This window comes from Oncorhynchus mykiss, chromosome 5, assembly GCF_057628025.1.
Source record: "Oncorhynchus mykiss isolate SJ-2025 chromosome 5, ASM5762802v1, whole genome shotgun sequence".
Taxonomy (NCBI): Eukaryota; Metazoa; Chordata; class Actinopteri; order Salmoniformes; family Salmonidae; genus Oncorhynchus; species Oncorhynchus mykiss.
In genome coordinates this window covers 94691278-94706767 of record NC_143026.1, presented here as the reverse complement: position 1 = coordinate 94706767, position 15490 = coordinate 94691278, and the positions used below count along the sequence as shown (strand labels likewise).

The following is a 15490-nucleotide window of genomic DNA, read 5'->3' as shown; positions in this document are numbered from 1 at the left end:
GGTAGTGAACCAGTCCAGTATAGTAGAGGACTGTTATAAGACATGGTAGTGAACCAGTCCAGTCCAGTATAGTAGAGGACTGTTATAAGACATGGTAGTGAACCAGTCCAGTATAGTAGAGGACTGTTATAAGACAAGGTAGTGAACCAGTCCAGTCCAGTATAGTAGAGGACTGTTATAAGACATGGTAGTGTACCAGTCCAGTCCAGAATAGTAGAGGACTGTTATAAGACATGGCAGTGAACCAGTCCAGTATAGTAGAGGACTGTTATCAGACATGGTAGTGAACCAATCCAGTATAGTAGAGGACTGTTATAAGACATGGCAGTGAACCAGTCCAGTCCAGTATAGTAGAGGACTGTTATAAGACATGGTAGTGAACCGGTCCAGTCCAGTAGAGGACTGTTATAAGACATGGCAGTGAACCAGTCCAGTCCAGTATAGTAGAGGACTGTTATAAGACATGGTAGTGAACCAGTCCAGTATAGTAGAGGACTGTTATAAGACATGGTAGTGTACCAGTCCAGTCCAGAATAGTAGAGGACTGTTATAAGACATGGCAGTGAACCAGTCCAGTATAGTAGAGGACTGTTATAAGACATGGTAGTGTACCAGTCCCGTCCAGAATAGTAGAGGACTGTTATAAGACATGGCAGTGAACCAGTCCAGTATAGTAGAGGACTGTTATAAGACATGGTAGTGTACCAGTCCAGTCCAGTATAGTAGAGGACTGTTATAAGACATGGTAGTGTACCAGTCCAGTCCAGAATAGTAGAGGACTGTTATAAGACATGGCAGTGAACCAGTCCAGTATAGTAGAGGACTGTTATAAGACATGGTAGTGTACCAGTCCAGTCCAGTATAGTAGAGGACTGTTATAAGACATGGTAGTGTACCAGTCCAGTCCAGAATAGTAGAGGACTGTTATAAGACATGGTAGTGAACCAGTCCAGTATAGTAGAGGACTGTTATAAGACATGGCAGTGAACCAGTCCAGTATAGTAGAGGACTGTTATAAGACATGGTAGTGAACCAGTCCAGTATAGTAGAGGACTGTTATAAGACATGGCAGTGAACCAGTCCAGTATAGTAGAGGACTGTTATAAGACATGGTAGTGTACCAGTCCAGTCCAGTATAGTAGAGGACTGTTATAAGACATGGTAGTGTACCAGTCCAGTCCAGTATAGTAGAGGACTGTTATAAGACATGGTAGTGAACCGGTCCAGTATAGTAGAGGACTGTTATAAGACATGGCAGTGAACCAGTCCAGTATAGTAGAGGACTGTTATAAGACATGGTAGTGTACCAGTCCAGTCCAGAATAGTAGAGGACTGTTATAAGACATGGCAGTGAACCAGCTCAGCCCCACATATCTCTGTGCCGTGAATAAAGCTGTCTCTATTTGCATGGCCTGGGCAGCGTCAGGAACCCGACAGGGCTCCGACCACCCTCCTAACGGAGCACTAACGACAGAACCAGCCGTAACACATCTTTAACACAACAACCCCCCCTCTCTCTCTCTCTCTATTGAGCCATCACTCTGAATCACAATCAGTCATTAGGGAGATTGGAGAAGCCAGGGAGACTCTGGGTTTGAGTCTCAAATCGTACCATATTCCCTATGTAGTGCACAGCTTCTGACCGGTCTAAAGTAGCGCACTACATTGGGAATAGGGTGTCATTTGGGACGCAGGGCTGAGGAGAAGGGTAATTGGTTGTCGGGAACATGAGTGCTGTGAAGAGGTGGCAAAGACACGGAGAGGAGGAACACGGCCAGAAGACTGCTGAACAATTAATCAAATGTCCACCCGGACTATTTACATTGACAACCCCCCCCCCCCCCCTGTTTTTACACTGCTGCTACCCGCTGTTGATGATCTACGCAGAGTCACTTTACCCCCGGCCTACATGTGCATTCGAAAAGTATTCAGACCCCTTCCTTCTATTCACATGTTGTTATGTTACAGCCAATGAATTACATCGTCAGTCCCCCACATCAGTCTACACACAATACCCACTTAATTACATCGTCAGTCCCCCACATCAGTCTACACACAATACCCAATGATGACAAAGCAAAAGCAGGTGGGTTTTTTTCCCAGGATTTTTGTTGTTGCAAAAACTGAAATATCACATTTACATTTAGTATTCAGACTCTTTACTCAGTACTTTGTTGAAGCACCTTTGGCAGCGATTACAGCCTCAAATTCTTCTTGGGTATGACGCTACAAACACACCTTTATTTAGGGATTTTCTCCCATTCTTTCTCTACAGATCCTCTCAAGCTCTGTCGGGGTGGATGGGTAGCATCGCTCTGTCAGGTTGGATGGGGAGCATCGCTCTGTCAGGTTGGATGGGGAGCATCGCTCTGTCAGGTTGGATGGGGAGCATCGCTCTGTCAGGTTGGATGGGGAGCATCGCTCTGTCAGGTTGGATGGGGAGCATCGCTCTGTCAGATTGGATGGGGAGCATCGCTCTGTCAGGTTGGATGGGGAGCATCGCTCTGTCAGGTTGGATGGGGAGCATCGCTCTGTCAGGTTGGATGGGGAGCATCGCTCTGTCAGGTTGGATGGGGAGCATCGCTCTGTCAGGTTGGATGGGGAGCATCGCTCTGTCAGGTTGGATGGGGAGCATCGCTCTGTCAGGTTGGATGGGGAGCATCGCTCTGTCAGGTTGGATGGGGAGCATCGCTCTGTTAGGATGGATGGGGAGCATCGCTCTGTCAGGTTGGATGGGGAGCATCGCTCTGTCAGGTTGGATGGGGAGCATCGCTCTGTCAGGTTGGATGGGGAGCATCGCTCTGTCAGGTTGGATGGGGAGCATTGCTCTGTCAGGTTGGATGGGGAGCATCGCTCTGTCAGGTTGGATGGGGAGCGTTGCTCTGTCAGGTTGGATGGGGAGCATCGCTCTGTCAGGTTGAATGGGGAGCATCGCTCTGTCAGGTAGGATGGGGAGCATCGCTCTGTCAGGTTGGATGGGGAGCATCGCTCTGTCAGGTTGGATGGGGAGCATCGCTCTGTCAGGTTGGATGGGGAGCATTGCTCTGTCAGGTTGGATGGGGAGCATCGCTCTGTCAGGTTGGATGGGGAGCATCGCTCTGTCAGGTTGGATGGGGAGCATCGCTCTGTCAGGTTGGATGGGGAGCGTCGCTCTGTCAGGTTGGATGGGGAGCGTTGCTCTGTCAGGTTGGATGGGGAGCATCGCTCTGTCAGGTTGAATGGGGAGCATCGCTCTGTCAGGTTGGATGGGGAGCATCGCTCTGTCAGGTTGGATGGGGAGCATCGCTCTGTCAGGTTGGACGGGGAGCATCGCTGCACAGCTATTCTCATTTATTTGTGATTGTGCCTCATTAACAGGGACTCAGCATAACATCTTTCTACAGTATCTATCTCTCTGTCTCTCTCCTCTACTGGGACTCAGCATAACATATTTCTACAGTATCTATCTCTCTGTCTCTCTCCTCTACTGGGACTCAGCAGTATCTACAGTATCTATCTATCTCTCTGTCTCTCTCCTCTACTGGGACTCAGCAGTATCTATCTCTCTGTCTCTCTGTCGCTCATTATAATCAGTACAACCTTCAAATAGCTTAGCATTAGCTCATTATAATCAGTACAACCTTCAAATAGCTTGGCATTAGCTCAATATAATCAGTACAACCTTCAAATAGCTTAGCATTAGCTCATTATAATCAGGACAACCTTCAAATAGCTTAGCATTGGCTCATTATAATCAGGACAACCTTCAAATAGCTTAGCATTAGCTCATTATAATCAGGACAACCTTCGAATAGCTTAGCATTAGCTCATTATAATCAGGACAACCTTCAAATAGCTTAGCATTAGCTCATTATAATCAGGACAACCTTCGAATAGCTTAGCATTAGCTCATTATAATCAGGACAACCTTCAAATAGCTTAACATTAGCTCATTATAATCAGGACAACCTTCGAATAGCTTAGCATTAGCTCATTATAATCAGGACAACCTTCAAATAGCTTAGCATTAGCTCATTATAATCAGGACAACCTTCAAATAGCTTAGCATTGGCTCATTATAATCAGGACAACCTTCGAATAGTTTAGCATTAGCTCATTATAATCAGGACAACCTTCGAATAGCTTAGCATTAGCTCATTATAATCAGGACAACCTTCGAATAGCTTAGCATTAGCTCATTATAATCAGGACAACCTTCGAATAGCTTAGCATTAGCTCATTATAATCAGGACAACCTTCGAATAGCTTAGCATTAGCTCATTATAATCAGGACAACCTTCGAATAGCTTAGCATTATCTCATTATAATCAGGACAACCTTCAGAAACGTATTTTACAGACGTCACGGGTGTTCATTATAATCTATGCAATAATCGGAATGCATTATTTGTCATCAGTACTTGAAAACATGTGAATAAAACCAGTAACTACATTATGATCCACACATACATACGGTATGCTACAGCAGAAACGACAACACGAATATACAGAAAATAAGGTACTTCCTTTAATAGGAACACACACACACACACACACACACACACACACACACACACGTTATTGTTTGTTTATGGAAAACAACAAGGCAATGCGAGGGCGCCAAGTCGTGCGAAGACTGTGCAAATGTCTGCATACTTGATCTGCGAAAACATTGGTGAAGTGCGTGAAAATAATTTGAAATTGACAAGTTGAAACACAGTCTATAGATAACTAGCAGGCAGCGTTGTGTTTTAACTGTCCTGTTGCGTAACAAATCCCATTTTGGAACAGTGAGTGCATTCTGACATCACGTGTATAAAACGACTCAAGCTGGGGCGGCCGTTAAGAGACATTTTGGAACTCACTTGTGAAAAGATTAAAAGCAGAGCAGTTTGTTTTCAGTTTGTTCCCGTTCCAGTAACCCTGTGGCAGAGAGGTTGAGAACACATTGTTTAGATATAATTACAGAGGAACGGAGTGATTCTACCTTGCGCAACAGGAGAGAGAGAGAGAGAGACACAGACGAGATTTCTTTTTTACTCCAATAACTACTCTGCATTATCATTAACAGCAGACTCGTACATTTCCTCAGTGAAAACAATGTACTGAGCAAATATCAAATTGGCTTTACACCACATTGCCGTACCACAGACCACGTATTCACCCTGCACACCCTAATTGACAACCAAACAAACAAAGGCAAAGTCTTCTCATGCTTTGTTGATTTCAAAAAGGCTTTCAACTCAATTTGGCATGAGGGTCTGCTATACAAACTAATGGAACGTGGTGTTGGGGGGAAAACATACAACATTATAAAATCCATGTACACAAACAACAAGTGTGCGGTTAAAATAGACAAAAAACACACACATTTCTTCCCACAAGGTCGTGGGGTGAGACAGGGATGATGCTTAAGCCCCACCCTCCTCAACATATATATCAACAAATTAGAGGGCCTACAGCAGCACCTAGATCTTCTGCACAGATTCTGTCAGACCTGGGCCCTGACAGTAAATCGCAGTAAGACAGAAACAATAGTGTCCCAAAAAAGGTCCAGTCACCAGGACCACAAATACAAATTCCATCTAGACACCGTTGCACTAGAGCACACAAAAAACTATACATACCTTGGCCTAAACATCAGCGCCACAGGTAACTTCCACAAAGCTGTGAACAATCTGAGAGACAAGGCAAGAAGGGCCTTCTATGCCATCAAAAGGAACATAATTTCACATACCAATTAAGACCTGGCTAAAAATACTTGAATCAGTCATAGAGCCCATTGCCCTTTATGGTTGCGAGGTCTGGGGTTCGCTCACCAACCAAGAATTCACAAAATGGGACAAACACCAAATTGAGACTCTGCATGCAGAATTCTGCAAAAATATCCTCCGTGTACAACGTAGAACACCAAATAATGCATGCAGAGCAGAATTAGACCGATACCCACTAATTATCAAAATCCACAAAATAGACGTTAAATTGTACAACCACCTAAAAGGAAGCAATTCCCAAACCTTCCTTAACAAAGCCATCACCTACAGAGAGATGAACCTGGAGAAGAGTCACCTAAGCAAGCTGGTCCTGGGGCTCTGTTCACAAACACAAACACACCCTACAGAGCCCCAGGACAACAGCACAATTAGACCCAACCAAATCATGAGAAAACACAAAGATAATTACTTGACACATTGGAAAGAATTAACAAAAAAACAGAGCAAACTAGAATGCTATTTGGCCCTAAACAGAGAGTACACAGCGGCAGAATACCTGACCACTGTGACTGACCCAAATTTAAGGACAGCTTTGACTATGTACAGACTCAGTGAGCATAGCCTTGATATTGACAAAGGCCGCCGTAGACAGACATGGCTCCCAAGAGAAGACAGGCTATGTGCTCACTGCCCACATAATGAGGTGGAAACTGAGCTGCACTTCCTAACCTCCTGCCCAATGTGACCATATTAGAGAGACATATTTCCCTCGGATTACACAGACCCACAAAGAATTAGAAAACAAACCCGATTTTGATCAACTCCCATATCTACTGGGTGAAATACCACAGTGTGCCATCACAGCAGCAAGATTTGTGACCTGTTGCCACGAGAAAAGGGCAACCAGTGAAGAACACACAACAGTGTAAATGGGGAGAGAGAGAGAGACAGACAGACAGACAGACAGAGAGAGACAACAAGAGAGACAGGGAGAGACAGACAGAAAGACAGACAGACAGACAGACAGCGAGAGACAGGGAGAGAGAGAGAGAGAGAGAGAGACAGACACAGAGAGACAGAGACAGAGACAAAGAGAGACAGAGACAGAGACAGAGAGAGACAGAGACAGAGACAGAGAGAGACAGAGACAGAGACAGAGACAGAGAGACAGAGAGACAGAGACAAAGAGAGACAGAGACAGAGACAGAGAGAGACAGAGACAGAGACAGAGAGAGACAGAGACAGAGACAGAGACAGAGACAGAGACAGAGAGACAGAGAGACAGAGAGACAGAGAGACAGAGAGACAGAGAGACAGACAGACAGACAGACAGACAGACAGACAGACAGACAGACAGACAGACAGACAGACAAGGGAGAGAGACAGAGAGAGAGAGATACAGAGAGAGAGAGATACAGAGAGAGAGAGATACAGAGAGAGATACAGAGAGAGATACAGAGAGAGATAGAGAGAGAGAGAGAGAGAGAGAGAGAGAGAGAGAGATACTGAGCCTGAGACATGGATCCTAGAAAGAGAGAGTGATTTAAGACAGCTTCATTTGGCTGAAAGAGCAAAGAGAGACAGAGATGTATTTGGAGATCGATCCCGTATCACTGTTAGTCAGGTCTGGAGTCAGATACAGTATCGCTGTAAGGTCTGGAGTCAGATACAGTATCACTGTTAGGTCTGGAGTCAGATACAGTATCACTGTTAGTCAGGTCTGGAGTCAGATACAGTATCACTGTTAGTCAGGTCTGGAGTCAGATACAGTATCACTGTTAGGTCTGGAGTCAGATACAGTATTACTGTTAGGTCTGGAGTCAGATACAGTATCACTGTTAGTCAGGTCTGGAGTCAGATACAGTATCACTGTCAGGTCTGGAGTCAGATACAGTATCACTGTTAGGTCTGGAGTCAGATACAGTATCACTGTTAGTCAGGTCTGGAGTCAGATACAGTATCACTGTTAGTCAGGTCTGGATTCAGATACAGTATCGCTGTTAGGTCTGGAGTCAGATACAGTATCACTGTCAGGTCTGGAGTCAGATACAGTATCACTGTTAGGTCTGGAGTCAGATACAGTATCGCTGTTAGTCAGGTCTGGCGTCAGATACAGTATCGCTGTCAGGTCTGGAGTCAGATACAGTATCACTGTTAGGTCTGGAGTCAGATACAGTATCACTGTTAGTCAGGTCTGGAGTCAGATACAGTATCACTGTGAGGTCTGGAGTCAGATACAGTATCACTGTTAGTCAGGTCTGGAGTCAGATACAGTATCACTGTTAGTCAGGTCTGGAGTCAGATACAGTAGCACTGTTAGTCAGGTCTGGAGTCAGATACAGTATCACTGTCAGGTCTGGAGTCAGATACAGTATCACTGTTAGTCAGGTCTGGAGTCAGATACAGTATCACTGTTAGTCAGGTCTGGAGTCAGATACAGTATCACTGTTAGTCAGGTCTGGAGTCAGATACAGTATCACTGTTAGTCAGGTCTGGAGTCAGATACAGTATCACTGTTAGTCAGGTCTGGAGTCAGATACAGTATCACTGTTAGGTCTGGAGTCAGATACAGTATCACTGTTAGTCAGGTCTGGAGTCAGATACAGTATCACTGTTAGGTCTGGAGTCAGATACAGTATCACTGTTAGTCAGGTCTGGAGTCAGATACAGTATCACTGTTAGCCAGGTCTGGAGTCAGATACAGTATCACTGTCAGGTCTGGAGTCAGATACAGTATCACTGTTAGTCAGGTCTGGAGTCAGATACAGTATCACTGTTAGTCAGGTCTGGAGTCAGATACAGTATCACTGTTAGTCAGGTCTGGAGTCAGATACAGTATCACTGTTAGTCAGGTCTGGAGTCAGATACACAGTATCCCTGTTAGTCAGGTCTGGAGTCAGATACAGTATCACTGTTAGGTCTGGAGTCAGATACAGTATCACTGTTAGTCAGGTCTGGAGTCAGATACAGTATCACTGTCAGGTCTGGAGTCAGATACAGTATCACTGTCAGGTCTGGAGTCAGATACAGTATCACTGTTAGTCAGGTCTGGAGTCAGATACACAGTATCCCTGTTAGTCAGGTCTGGAGTCAGATACAGTATCACTGTTAGTCAGGTCTGGAGTCAGATACAGTATCACTGTTAGTCAGGTCTGGAGTCAGATACAGTATCACTGTCAGGTCTGGAGTCAGATACAGTATCACTGTTAGGTCTGGAGTCAGATACAGTATCACTGTTAGTCAGGTCTGGAGTCAGTACTGCTGTCAGTGTAAAGGAGCTCAGTGGGTTTAAGCAGGGATTTCTTCAGGACACGGTAATTAAAGATTTACCAGAATAAAGGGAGGATTCAGCTATTGTATAAATAAATAAAAACATTGTGGTTCCAAACACCACCCCAACCTCATCCCAAATGGCACCCTATTCCCCATATAATGCACTACATTGTGGTTCCAAACACCATCCCTACCTCATCCCAAATGGCACCCTATTCCCCATATAATGCACTACATTGTGGTTCCAAACACCATCCCTACCTCATCCCAAATGGCACCCTATCCCCCATATAATGCACTACATTGTGGTTCCAAACACCACCCCTACCTCATCCCAAATGGCACCCTATTCCCCATATAATGCACTACATTGTGGTTCCAAACACCATCCCTACCTCATCCCAAATGGCACCCTATTCCCCATATAATGCACTACATTGTGGTTCCAAACACCATCCCTACCTCATCCCAAATGGCACCCTATTCCCCATATAATGCACTACTTTTGACCAGTGATCATATAAGGAATAAGGTGCCATTTAGGACACAGGACGTGTACTTCACGCGTCCGTCCTGCTTAAAGACAGGTCAAACGGGACCGGGAGGAGGTCTGTAGAGGAAAACGTCTCCAGATGAACAAACAGCATCTATACTATAGGTAGAAGTGTTTGGGCTCACTCTCATTTCACGTTCACCGTGGCTCGTCTACAGGTGGTATGTGAGAAATGTGCAAAAAGGCTCAAGTGCAACCTACCTACGTAAAAAGGCTCCACACGGGCAGCTCAAGTGTAAAGTACCTAGAAAAGTCAAGTGCCAATTTGCTGCGCCATAGTGCAACTTGGATTGAGTGTGAAGAATAGGACTTGTTAAGCACATTTTTACTCCTTAAGGTAATTAGGCCATAACAAAGGGGTTGAATACAAACGCGATAAATATTGTAAACTAGATTGTGTCCGTAAAATGTATATAGTTTGCCCGGGTGGCCAGCTCTAAGAAGAGTCTTGGTGGTGGAGGACACTGTGTTGTTGGGGACCGTCAATGCTGCAGAAATGTTTTGGTACCCTTCCCCAGATCTGTTCTTCGACACAATCCTGTCTTTGAGCTCTACGGACAATTCCTTCCACCTCATTGCTCTGACGTGCACTGTCAACTGTGGGACATTATGTAGACAAGTGTGTGCCTTTTCAAATCATGTCCAATCAATTGAATTTACCACAGGTGGACTCCAATTAAGATGTAGAAACATCTCAAGGATGATCAATGGAAACAGGATGCACCTGAGCTCAATTTCGAGTCTCATAGCAAAGGGTCTGAATACTTATGTAAAAAGGGATTTTAGTTTTTTATGTTTAATGAATTTGCTAAAAACCTGTTTTTGCTTCATCATTATGGGGTATGGTGTGTAGATTCGGAAGGATTATTATTTTTGTCATCCATTTTAGAATAAGGCTGTAGCGTGGAAAAAGTCAAGGGGTCTGAATACTTTCTGAAGGCACTGTGTGTATTCTATTTCCCCCAAAATATATATGTGGGATTAGAAATGATGCAGACAATTACATTGACGAAAGCCACAGTCTGTCTATCTGCACTATTAAAGCTGATCTACACCCTAATTTCTATTTTTAATTTTAAATGGGTTGATTAATTATTGACTGAATACATTTCAGATGTTTTATTTGTAATTGATTTGTTAAAAATATGTTTATATATATATATATATATATATATATATATATATATATATATATATATATATATATATATATATATATATATATATATATATATATATATATATAATAATTGAAATAACATAATTCCACTGACATTATGGTTTATTGTGTGTAGGCCAGTGACAAGAAATCTCAATGTTTTCCATTTTATATATATTATATAGATATATATATTAACAAACAAAAACATTTAGAGGTCAATGAGTTGTAGTTCCTTCCCTGGTTGGTTGATATACCGTAATTAAAATAAATAAATTACTGTATGTAAAAATTATTTCTAAGAATGATTACATATTTTTCTCTATTTTCTTTACAATATGAAGGAAAATAGAGAAAAAGTAAAAGCGTCAAGAAACAAAAAATGTCACTGAAGAGGATTTCTTGGCCTCAGTATTTCACAAGATGAATTGTCATGTGTAGCTGAGGCTGCGTGTAGTTTCTATGCGCATTCTGCCTGTGGTCTCTGGTTTCTAAAGGGAACTAACGCCCTCCTTGGTGGATTTCCTGTCAAATCTCCTGGTGTTATGTGTGTGTGTGTGTGTAAGGACTCTGACATAAGAGCCGGTAGTCAGCTCAGGCAACTCCCCGCTGGCCAACCAACCATAGGAGAAATAACAACAGCAGGTGTTTCTCAAGCTGCCTCCAACCAGCAAAAAAAATGGTGGCTTTTCAATGCTGAATATACTTATATATATACTTATATATTTACAGTATCAGTCAAATGTTTGAACACAGCTACTCTTTCAAGGGTTGTTCCTGATTTTTACTAGTTTCTACATTGTAGAATAATAGTGAAGACATCAAAACTACTTAACAACAGATATGGAATCATGTAGTAACCAAAAAAAAAGTGTTCAACAAATCTAAATATATTTCATATTTGAGATTCTTCAAAAGTAGCCACCCTTTGCCTTGATGACAGCTTTGCACACTCTTGGAATTCTCTCAACCAGCTTCATGAGGTAGTCACCTGGAATGCATTTTCAATTAACAGGTGTGCCATATAGCAAAACAATTAGTGGGGGTTTTTTGGAGGGGAAAAAAAATACTAGGTTTTGCGGCTCGTTTTCGACCTAATTAGACACGGCAGGAAAACACTCTCAAAATCTCTGTAATTCTATAGACTTAAAATGACTTAAAAATCTCTGTAATTCTATAGACTTAAAATGACTTAAAAATCTCTGTAATCTCTCAGATACAGGAATTGATTGGAGACTAAACACAACGTTAAAGAGAATCTTAGCCTGACCCTGCTTCAAAGACTGGATGACACACATTTACCAGCCCCTGTAAATCACAGTGTGATATCCTGGCCTAAGTCCCAAATGCCACCCTATTCCCTATGTAGTCCTTTTGACCAGGGCATGTAGTGCTACATAGGGAATAGGGTGTCATTTGGGAAAAAGCTCTGATCTGCTATACCATTATGTCTGAGATTTGGACATACATTTTGGGAATGAATTAGAAGAGAAGAGTGAGATGCTTACTGATGATTCAAAAAATATTGTAAATTAAACTTTTTGGGGCGATGGGGGGGTTGGATGTTATGATTTTGTAAACAAAGTAAATCGGAAACCAAACTACAAGGCGATATGTGGTGTTTCTGTAGTGTCAGAGTCTAACAGGAAGGTGGTATGTGGTGTTAGGTGTTTCTGTAGTGTCAGAGTCTAACAGGAAGGTGGTATGTGGTGTTTCTGTAGTGTCAGAGTCTAACAGGAAGGTGGTATGTGGTGTTAGGTGTTTCTGTAGTGTCAGAGTCTAACAGGAAGGTGGTATGTGGTGTTTCTGTAGTGTCAGAGTCTAACAGGAAGGTGGTATGTGGTGTTTCTGTAGTGTCAGAGTCTAACAGGAAGGTGGTATGTGGTGTTTCTGTAGTGTCAGAGTCTAACAGGAAGGTGGTATGTGGTGTTAGGTGTTTCTGTAGTGTCAGAGTCTAACAGGAAGGTGGTATGCGGTGTTTCTGTAGTGTCAGAGTCTAACAGGAAGGTGGTATGTGGTGTTTCTGTAGTGTCAGAGTCTAACAGGAAGGTGGTATATGTTGTTAGGTGTTTCTGTAGTGTCAGAGTCTAACAGGAAGGTGGTATGTGGTGTTAGGTGTTTCTATTGTGTCAGAGTCTAACAGGAAGGTGGTATATGGTGTTTCTGTAGTGTCAGAGTCTAACAGGAAGGTGGTATGTGGTGTTTCTATTGTGTCAGAGTCTAACAGGAAGGTGGTATATGGTGTTTCTGTAGTGTCAGAGTCTAACAGGAAGCTGGTATGTGGTGTTTCTGTAGTGTCAGAGTCTAACAGGAAGCTGGTATGTGGTGTTTCTGTAGTGTCAGAGTCTAACAGGAAGGTGGTATGTGGTGTTTCTATTGTGTCAGAGTCTAACAGGAAGGTGGTGTGTGGTGTTTCTGTAGTGTCAGAGTCTAACAGGAAGGTGGTATGTGGTGTTAGGTGTTTCTGTAGTGTCAGAGTCTAACAGGAAGGTGGTATGTGGTGTTAGGTGTTTCTGTAGTGTCAGAGTCTAACAGGAAGCTGGTATGTGTTGTTTCTGTAGTGTCAGAGTCTAACAGGAAGGTGGTATGTGTTGTTAGGTGTTTCTGTAGTGTCAGAGTCTAACAGGAAGCTGGTATGTGGTGTTTCTGTAGTGTCAGAGTCTAACAGGAAGGTGGTATGTGGTGTTAGGTGTTTCTGTAGTGTCAGAGTCTAACAGGAAGGTGGTATGTGGTGTTAGGTGTTTCTATTGTGTCAGAGTCTAACAGGAAGGTGGTATATGGTGTTTCTGTAGTGTCAGAGTCTAACAGGAAGGTGGTATGTGGTGTTTCTATTGTGTCAGAGTCTAACAGGAAGGTGGTATATGGTGTTTCTGTAGTGTCAGAGTCTAACAGGAAGCTGGTATGTGGTGTTTCTGTAGTGTCAGAGTCTAACAGGAAGCTGGTATGTGGTGTTTCTGTAGTGTCAGAGTCTAACAGGAAGGTGGTATGTGGTGTTTCTATTGTGTCAGAGTCTAACAGGAAGGTGGTGTGTGGTGTTTCTGTAGTGTCAGAGTCTAACAGGAAGGTGGTATGTGGTGTTAGGTGTTTCTGTAGTGTCAGAGTCTAACAGGAAGGTGGTATGTGGTGTTAGGTGTTTCTGTAGTGTCAGAGTCTAACAGGAAGGTGGTATGTGGTGTTTCTGTAGTGTCAGAGTCTAACAGGAAGGTGGTATGTGGTGTTAGGTGTTTCTGTAGTGTCAGAGTCTAACAGGAAGGTGGTATGTGGTGTTTCTATTGTGTCAGAGTCTAACAGGAAGGTGGTATGTGGTGTTTCTGTAGTGTCAGAGTCTAACAGGAAGGTGGTATGTGTTGTTAGGTGTTTCTGTAGTGTCAGAGTCTAACAGGAAGGTGGTATGTGTTGTTAGGTGTTTCTGTAGTGTCAGAGTCTAACAGGAAGGTGGTATGTGTTGTTACACGTTTCGGTCAGTTGAGTAAAAGTAAGACAAGGAAGACGGATGAGAATAATGAGAATGTATGAAAACAGACCATACTATTCCTCATGTAGTGATGTAGTACAATCCTGGATTTGTTTCACTCAGTGATATTTGTTCAACATACTTAATAATATTTACTAATATTTATAATGATATTTAATACTTTAGCCTGGATGGTATTCTTCCCATATCAAACAATGTTTACTGTGAAGTGTGTAAGAGTAGACACACATCTGGCACCATGCTTGTGATACTCAGTTTACTGACTAACATTATCAGACTGTCAAATTACTTGTCTTTCAATATTCTCATTTGTTGACGGAGATTGGGGATAAAATGAGAAATATGTTTGAAATAACAAATTACGATTTACACGTTGTTGTTTTAATTCATAACAGTGAAGACATTGATTCCTCGGTCTCGACGTTTTGAAGAAGTGGTCACTTAATCCTCGTAAATAAAAGACACAACAGAGAATTAGAAAGATAAGCCTATGAGTCTGGATTAAATCATCAAAAATGCATTTGTGGATTACGAGGCTGGCGTAATCACAGAGTAAACAGGAAGGTGGTGTGTGGTGTTTCTGTAGTGTCAGAGTCTAACAGGAAGGTGGTATGTGTTGTTAGGTGTTTCTGTAGTGTCAGAGTCTAACAGGAAGGTGGTGTGTGGTGTTTCTGTAGTGTCAGAGTCTAACAGGAAGGTGGTATGTGTTGTTAGGTGTTTCTGTAGTGTCAGAGTCTAACAGGAAGGTGGTATGTGTTGTTAGGTGTTTCTGTAGTGTCAGAGTCTAACAGGAAGGTGGTGTGTGGTGTTTCTGTAGTGTCAGAGTCTAACAGGAAGGTGGTATGTGTTGTTAGGTGTTTCTGTAGTGTCAGAGTCTAACAGGAAGGTGGTATGTGTTGTTTCTGTAGTGTCAGAGTAGCAGAGTAGCAGAGTGACCACACCTCTAGCAGAGTGAGCACACCTGTAGAAGAGTGACCACACCTGTAGCAGAGTGACCACACCTGTAGCAGAGTGACCACACCTGTAGCAGAGTGACCACACCTGTAGCAGAGTGACCACACCTGTAGCAGAGTGACCACACCTGTAGCAGAGTGACCACACCTGTAGCAGAGTGACCACACCTGTAGCAGAGTGAGCACACCTGTAGCAGAGTGACCACACCTGTAGCAGAGTGACCACACCTGTAGCAGAGTGACCACACCTGTAGCAGAGTGAGCACACCTGTAGCAGAGTGACCACACCTGTAGCAGAGTGACCACACCTGTAGCAGAGTGAGCACACCTGTAGCAGAGTGAGCACACCTGTAGCAGTGACCACACCTCTAGCAGAGTGACCACA

At 43.2% G+C, this 15490-nt stretch overlaps 1 protein-coding gene across 3 annotated transcripts in view; it reads right to left on the bottom strand.

Moving 5' to 3' along the window:
• LOC110510444 (lipoma-preferred partner homolog) overlaps nt 1-15490 on the bottom strand; it is a 436781-nt gene that overhangs the window by 273664 nt on the left and 147627 nt on the right. The gene's annotated exons all lie outside the window — the stretch shown is intronic.